We start from the raw sequence: 8,380 nt of genomic DNA on the forward strand, positions 1-8,380 counted from the left end.
ACTCTGGTTGCACAGCTCCCATAATTAGATTTTATATTTTTAGGCATTCATAACACTGCTTTAGTGTACACTGTGCTATCAGAAGCATTTTAGACGAGCCATAAGACCAAACTAATTAAAATGTTCCACGGAGACTTTTTAAAGGAGAGTTATTGCTGCTGCTGACGTGGTAAATCCAGGAACACACAGCTGCTGGGGCCAGGGAAGGCTGATGGGACAGGTTACATGCACAGTTTTTGCTTTCAGGCCATGATGTCTGATGTCTTTTAGGAGAAGATAAGCTACATTTGGCTTTCAAGAATTTTTTCCCCTTTCCTGGTACCAACTTACCTGTTCACTCCTGGAAATTCTCCCCTCTTGCCAAAGGTAGTGCAGAGATCTCGAGCATCTAACTTTGTTCAGGTCATGCAAATACTTCTTAAACAGTACTCATCCTATTCACAGATTGAGTATATTGTATTCTCTATTATTTTGAAGTCCCCTGCTAGGTATTTTCTTACCAGAGGTGGAATCTCTGCCTTTATTTCCTTTCCTGAACAGCTGTATTTTCCTCCCCCTATGAATTTCTGCTGTCTTGTTCCTCTGAATGGCTTAGTAAATGGTGGGCCAAGATAGTCTTTATATCTTATAAAGAGATATCTGGTTTTGGATGGTCCTTGGTGACACTGAGGGAAATGCAAGGCTGTGCATACCTGTAGTATATTCATGAAATTATTGCTGCTTCTGATTGAAAATGGGGCTTTGTGCAGGAGCATTTACCACATCAGTAAGTATCTCTTGAGATGTAACTTGTTCTACAGTCTCTGCTTGGAATGGGAGACTTTTAGATGAGAGCAATTCTGCACACAGGAAGCTTTAAGTTTACTTCCTTTACTGAAATATTGCCTGTGTTGAGTACAATCTGAGCTATTGAATTTCATTGGATCCTAAAATAACATGCACAGATGTATTTATATTTATTTTGTCACTTAATTTGTATTTATAGCTACTTTGCAAACATTCCATCTGAAATAAGAAAAATGACCTTGTGTTGTGGTAGGTTGCTCATTTCCCTGGAAACCCAACTTCTTACATGAAGCTTACTTGGAAATTAGTTACAACAGGTGTAAGCACTCTCTATCCTTCCATCTAATTTATTTAGTCTCTGCTAGCAGTAGAAATCATTGCTTTGGGGAGGCAGAAAAGTGTATTCTACCAACATAATCACATTCTTCTGTCATTCAGACACCTATTTTAGAATAAGCCAAAAAAGTTAAAGGTCTATTTTACAATAATAACTCAATTACTGGAATCTCTAAAGGGAAGTAAGCAGCAGTAAATACAGAACAAATATATGACATTATTTAAAAATAATTACTGCAGTGCAAATTTGCATAAATAACTTATTCTTTCAGAATCCAAAACTATACTTCTCTTCTTCCTAAATAGAGGGCTTGAAGTCAGATTTCTGTAACTGTAACTGTAACTGTGGTTTGCTTAGCCTAAGTATTAGTGTTTGAAAAACTTTTTGAAATCTTTTTCATTTGTATTTTATCACGGTTTTGCACTAGAATTTTCAAGACCATCTGTATAAGGGAGTTGGAGGCCACAGATTCACTAAGGGATGTTGGATTTGTTCTGTTTATTAGAACAGGAACTCCAGACTCAGGGGCTTTGGGATATCACACCTTGATATATGTAAATACATGCACACACTGCAGGACTTTTTTCACATGGTGAGGTGCTCTACATCCTTGAGCACACACAAAAAAAGTTTGCAAGAAGTGTATTTTTGAAATGGGTTTTTATAAGCAAGGTTTTTTCTGCAGGAGTCTTTCTGGAAAGTGATTTCTTTGTCCACTGATACCCCTTGTGTTAAATCTGTCATTTATTCTTCATGCATCTCTGGACAAAGAGACAGGTGGGCTGTAGCCAGGTGTGTAGATGCTCCAGAAGACTCTCTGGTTTTATATTCCATAAAGAGGCTGATGTTGTGCCTGCTGTGGAAACGCACAGACTGTTAGTGGATAAACAGGTGAGTCCCAGGGCAGTGTGTGTGAAGAGCATTCCCAAGGGTTCCCATGGGCTGGACCCTTCCTGTACTCTCATGGGGGAGCATTTAGAGAAATCCTGACTCTATCTCTGTGGGGTTTATACACCTTTCAAACTGCCTTTTGCTTCCCCTGCAACTGGAATATTTATTTAATGCTTCATAGTTCTGTATTACAGATCAAGTGTGTTGTCCCTGTGGAATGTGACAATTTTTCCAGTTTGTCCTGTAGATTTAAACTGAGGGAAGCCCCCATGTCCTGTAGTGTTGGGCAGTCTTCTCTTCACATGGGGCTAACCACATCCTGTGCACATGCTCTGGGCTCTCAGGCAAGTTGCATTTTCTCCTTTCTCTCATTGTCATCTCTTCAGATAAAGTGAAGGTGCCTATTTTTTACAGATGGTTTGCTTTGTCTAGCAGAAGTAAGAGCTCGCATTGTTATTTCTGCCTTAATAGCTCAGCAGAGGTTTCAGTCTATTTAAAGATTCTTGGAATGATTTTGGTGATTTTTATGTGTATACAGGGGGGATTTATTGATGTATAAAAACCAATATTAAGTGTCAAAGACATGACAAAAAAATGTGCCTGTGTATGCAGACTTTCTGTATAAACCTACAACCCGTAACCAGTTGTTAATGATGTTGATTTTTCCATTTCTTTCATGCCATGAGTGTTCCAGAGAGGCTTTAGAGCCCCACTGAATCCAGCTGTGTCTTGTGCACTCATTGTTCACAGCCTGGTGATGACAGGAGCTACCAATGACACATGAGTTTGGGTCAGGATCTGGGTGCTGGCTCTGGTTCTTCATCTCAATTCCTCTCAAGTGTTTTTTGGGTTTTTTAGAGTCTTTCTCACTGTATAATTTGGCAGTTCTTCATTTATACTGAGACCATTGTCTGTTTTAAAGCATTTTTTTTCTCTAAAAATATGCTGTTTCCTGAAGTTTCATAGTCCCAGTTCCTCACTGAGGACCAGGTTCTGTCCTGCTGAGACAGGAGGGAGCAGCTGGCACTCATTGTAGAGGAGATGTGATCTAGTACAAGAGGAAAAATACAACAAAAAAGACAAATTAGGGTTGTATAAAGAAGCAATGCAGTAATTATGGCAAACTTGATAGTTGGCATAATCAACATAGCTTAATAGGATGGAGTGTCTTTTGTTAGTCTTTTTGTTGATGTCTGAAGCACTGGTCCAGCAGTTTGCTGGAATATGGTGTATCTTCCTTAGCCCAGGGAGAGGAGGAGATGGTAAAACAACTTGGTTTCTACAAGACTGTAATTTGGATATCAGAGCAGAAAATGGAGCTGCAGCCAGCATGTTCAGAACAATTAAGAAATGTGGTTCTTCATTTACATCCTTGCTGTGCTGTTAGACAACCCTCAGGAAAAGCAATTCTGCATTTCCATCTCTGGGTTTTGAAAGAGAAGATGGGAATGAAAGCTGTTATCCCTCTGAGAAGAATGTTTCCCATTTGGTAAAGCACAGCCATCCTTTCTGATGCAAGGAAAAATTATTGGTGAACAGCAAATAAACCTTAACAAGAAATATCATTTGAAGGGTAAGAGGAAATAGAGAGCTCAAGGGTTCTGGGATGAACACATGCTTTTCAAGCAGATTAAAATCACTGAAAGAACAATTCCCTGTTCTACTGGCAAATGAGCCATTTAACCAATGAGGTGTTGTATTCATTTTTTCTTTCTTGTGCAAGGAAAAAGCAGTGGGAAATTCTTATGGCCAGGTGTCCCCTCTCACTTAATAACTCTGAGTTGAGATTCAGAGGACTCAGTAGACTATTCCATACCCAGTGGTCAGGATAAATCCAGACACTCTATCATGTTGTATCTATTAAATAGGTGCAGCACACTTTCCAGTCCTTGTTCACAGGTTGATCAGAACTGTGACCTGCTCCTTTCAACACCTTCTGGTTCACATCCAGAATTTACCCCCCAAAACAAGGCACATCAAGGGTTCATGCAGTGTGGGATGTCTCACTGAGCCATGGCAGCTGTGGTGTGAGTTGGCTCTTCAGCACAGAGGCATTTGCTCCCAGGGTCAGCAGCTCACAGCTAACCTCAGAGGGGTTTCCTTCCCACACAGCAGAATATTCCTACTGAAATGTGATGGCAAATAAACAAGAAATGAGAATAAATCAATCTCACCCTGCTGCATCAATCCAGGCTTAAAAAAGAGTGTTTTCAAAGTAGAAATTCTCTTTCCCTTTCTCAAGGCAGCTGATGGCACTTGCAGGCAGAGCAGGTAAGGACAGATCTGTCTCACTAATGGGCCTGTCACAGTTATCACTCAGCAGCTGGAAAATAGTACCTACCTACTGTATAGAAATTTAGGCACATAAATGTAACCATTTACTGAGACTCCACTTTCAAAGTTTGGGATTTTGTTTTGCCTCATTTCTTGAAGACACTTTTCGAGGTGTGACATCATGCAGAAAATCTTTTCAAGGTCTCTCTCAGTTCTAGGTCAACAGTGCTACAGAAACCCTTCTTAGGTCTAAACCATCTACAATATAGTAAATATGTGTTAATTCCATAGACAGCAAATACCTTATTTCCATAATATTTTCTGAAAACATACTGAAAATTTACTTCAAGCATTAATTAAGCCAGAACTCTTACATGCAAAAAGATATGCTTCCTTCTCTGCATTACAAGAAAGCAATTAGTGAACACTGGAGGCAACAGCTTTTGCTAATCAAAAGAGCTGAGCTTAACTTGTGTCTGCTTAAGCAATTCGGTTTTGGAAGAAAAGGGAAAACTAGACATACTACTGGACTATCAAATAAAATGAAAGCATGCAATGCAACACAATTAATTCTTTTTAAGGCAAGAATTTTTCATTCATAGTGCAAATGTGTTTGGAAAATGACTTGGCTAATAGTCTTTGAACACTATTATGTGAATGACTTTTAAGATTCAACCTTTCAAGTTAATTTCTGTTGGTATTCAAATATTTTTTATTTAAATGCTTATAGAATATTGATATTACATTTTCACCACCCTTTTCTCTTTTGGTCTTACTATTGATAGGGTTTTCCATCTTTGCTTTATCATCACATGTTCTTCATAATGAACTTTAAACACAAACCTGAGGGAGAACAGGTATTTTCCAGTTATCACTGCATTTGACTGGATTAATGTTGTTCTTTTTTTCTTCCTCCCCTCTCTCTTTTTTCTTTAACTGTTGTGACTTTATAAGACATAATGGAAGCTGAAGTTTACTAAATTTTTTAAAACATAGTATTTTTCACATCGCAGACAACAGGCACCACAGCTTGTCCGGAGAGTTGCATTTCCAGCTATAACAACTCTGATTAATCTTTAAATTAAACATCCCTAGGCAGGATTTGTTATTATTCATTTATACATTAGCATTGAGGAAATCACTGTCCTTGAATGTGGTGAGATCCAAACTGAATTCTTGACTTTGCCCCAGATTTCTTGGTTGTTCATGGGGATTTGTCAAGTTTTTATACCTGCAATGAGTAATTTGATTACATAAATATTACACAGCTGTAATATTTATTACTCTATTGCTATTTCTATCAGAGCAGTCAAAACCCCAAACAAAAGATTGCATTTTTAATTTCCCTACAGTCTTTTGACAGAGCATTTGTCTCCAGCTGAATACAGAGAGCTTGGTAGTCACACAGATGCATTTTAAGGGCAGTTGAGTATTTTTTGTGGTCAGTTCATCAGTGTGAACCAACCATTATATTGACAGACTAGTAAAAAGTGGCATTTAATGATCATTTTGGTCTTGGGGTGAAGGGATGAACTCCAAGAATTCTTGTGGTCCTTTCCTGTCCTGTGCCTATCTGTGTCTAAAGTAACTTATCATAGACTTTGATAATGTTCAAGGAAAGAGGAAGATGTAGCAGCCAAAAGCCTTCAGCTGATTTTTCTAAAATCTCCCCAAGGATAAAGTTTAGAGAGAAAAAAATATATAATCGAATGTTTTGCCTAAGAAGTGATGTCTGCTTCCCAGATTATCAAAATGTCAGTGGTACATTTTCCAGTCTGTTTTCTCTCTCTAATTAAGTTTCCTGTCTCCCTGTCATGCTCCCACCCCCCATCACCATTTTTGTTCATCTCCCTCTCAAAGGTACCAAAGGAACAGGGCAGTTTTCCTCCTGCTGTGAAGTTAAAAAGCTCAAGATAGTGTTAAATTGACATGGGCTGTGTTTCTCTGCCAGTCTCTGAAATGTCATTGCCTGGGCAGCCTGCTGGGCTCAGCTCAGCACCACATTGCCAAGGCTGCTAATAACAAAAGAATAAAGGTTAATGAAGGAGGGAGGGGAACAGGAGGCAGGGGTGGGTATTATCCAAAATCAAGTTGTCTGTGTTCTATCTGTAAGGTTTGCTCAAGGACTAAGGGTTTTGATTTTAGTTATCATTTTTTTCCCTTAGGAGTGTTTTTGTTGAGTTCCCAGGGTGAATCACAGTGGGTTCACAGGACCCACTCTGGTATCTTGATTTCACAGTTGTGTTCTTGTTTTCTCCAGCAGTCCCTGAAGTAGGAGAGCACTAAGGATGTGAGTTATCCTCATCTGGCTCAGCTTTGTTACCAGGCAGAAAGTGATCCCTTTTGAGGCTCTAGAGGTCCCTGTTTCAGGAATCAAAAAGCTGAGCATGCCCAGGGCCCTGCTCTGCTGGTGGAGCTGCTCCTGTCCCTCCCAGTGTGCAGTGGTTCCTGCTCTGCATCACTGTGTGTTTGTGGCACAAGGCTCCTGCCACAACAGGGTCACTTCTCCACTAATGCTGGGGGGCTGTTTGGGTTTTTCACCTGTTGAGCTCACTCAGAAGGATGTGCTGCTGTGATCAGTCTGTGTGAGGTGTAGGGGCTGAGTGGAAGATAAAGAAAAGGCAAAGAGCATTAGCCACATGTTTTTTCTGCTGCCTACCAGGGCACAGTAGCTCTGTCTCAGCTCTAACACCCCAGGATGCTGCTCCCACCATCTGCTCCTGATCCTCTCCCTCCTGCCATGCCCTTGTGAGTTGTCAAATCTGGTGTTTGTGTGTTTTTTCCCACATCACTGCTAGTCAATTCTCTCCCACAAATACACACCCTTTGTACTAAATGACAAGATGCTCTGAGCTCAGACTGCAGCTGGTTCTTTCTTCTGGCTGGTGTCTCTGACAGTGACCTGATCCTGCTGCCCAAGGAAGCAGATCTGCCCTTATTCTTCACCTTCTACATCTGCTTTTGTCACTGCAGTCACAGCTGGCTTGTCACTACCAGAAAAACTGCACTTATTGAGATTTTTGTGGGTCTGTGCATCTCAAGTCCATGAATTCAGGTTTTATGGTGACATTACAGTAGGATATTGCTGGCACACAACTGAGTAACTTTCAACTGCAGCTCAGATGGAGACAGTTAAATGCCTGTCCTAGGGTGAATTTTTATTTTTAGAATTATGAAAAATAACTTCCTTTACAAAGGTAAGGATCTGTCTTACTTCCCATTCCACCTTTCTTTAGTTACCCCCTGAAAATCAGACAGGGAGGCTGACAGAAAAATTCTCCACCGTAGCAAATAACAGGTTGGAATCTGACAGCTAGAAAATGTTCTTAGCTGTAAGTCATACTTATAGTAGTGGAAAAGTCTGAAAAAGTCCACGTTTTTATATGTTAAAAAGCTGGTCCCAACTTAGGTGATTGCTGTAGTTACTGCATCTCCTCCTCTTACTGCAAACTGTTTTGGCAACTATTTTTTACTGCTTTTTTAACAAATAAAGAAAAGTCATATCACAATGGAAACAGTTTAAATTTGTGTGAGACCAGGATAAAAATATATAAATGGATGTGCATATGAATACCTCAGTGCAGGGACTGACCCATCAGTGCATCCATAGAGATACACAGATTTATCTGTAGATATGTATGAAATAGTGATCAAAAAGACCAGGTCTGTTCGTCAAGGTTTATTAAACTAGAAGTCCCCAAAATTAAAACAAGAGTTGTCACAACTCCAACAAACTAAATGGTTGCCAGAATTTGCTGCTCTAGGATGTTATCTTTTGTTACTTGAAAAATGACAGAAGTTTACAGTAGCTGCTACCTGTTTATAAAATGAGTGGGAGGGTGATGGGAGGAAAGGAGGTTAGTTTTTTTTAATCCTCCCTCACCATCAACAATGGAGAAAAGTAAATCTTAAGGCATTTTAAAAAAAGAAAGCAATACACCTTACCTGAAGAGTAGAGGGAATTTGTGGGCTGGGTTTTTTTGGGGGTTTTTTTGTTTGTTTGTTTGTTTGTTTTGGGGTTTTTTGATTAAATTCTTTAGATTTGGGCGAAATACCAAAGCAAAGTTTATATTCAGCAGTCACAGGCATTCT

The 8,380-nt window shown here is 39.6% G+C and overlaps 1 long non-coding RNA gene across 1 annotated transcript; it reads left to right on the top strand.

The window, feature by feature from the left end:
- The first annotated feature begins 257 nt into the window (after positions 1–257).
- On the top strand, positions 258–2,352 carry LOC146433113 (uncharacterized). Its single transcript, XR_014853920.1, has 3 exons — positions 258–402; positions 1,809–2,014; positions 2,209–2,352. It is a non-coding gene; the product is annotated as an uncharacterized LOC146433113 (long non-coding RNA).
- The last annotated feature ends 6,028 nt before the right edge of the window (positions 2,353–8,380 follow it).

This window comes from Lichenostomus cassidix, chromosome 9 (genome assembly GCF_008360975.1).
Source record: "Lichenostomus cassidix isolate B80296 chromosome 9, HeHo_3.0, whole genome shotgun sequence".
Taxonomy (NCBI): domain Eukaryota; kingdom Metazoa; phylum Chordata; class Aves; order Passeriformes; family Meliphagidae; genus Lichenostomus; species Lichenostomus cassidix.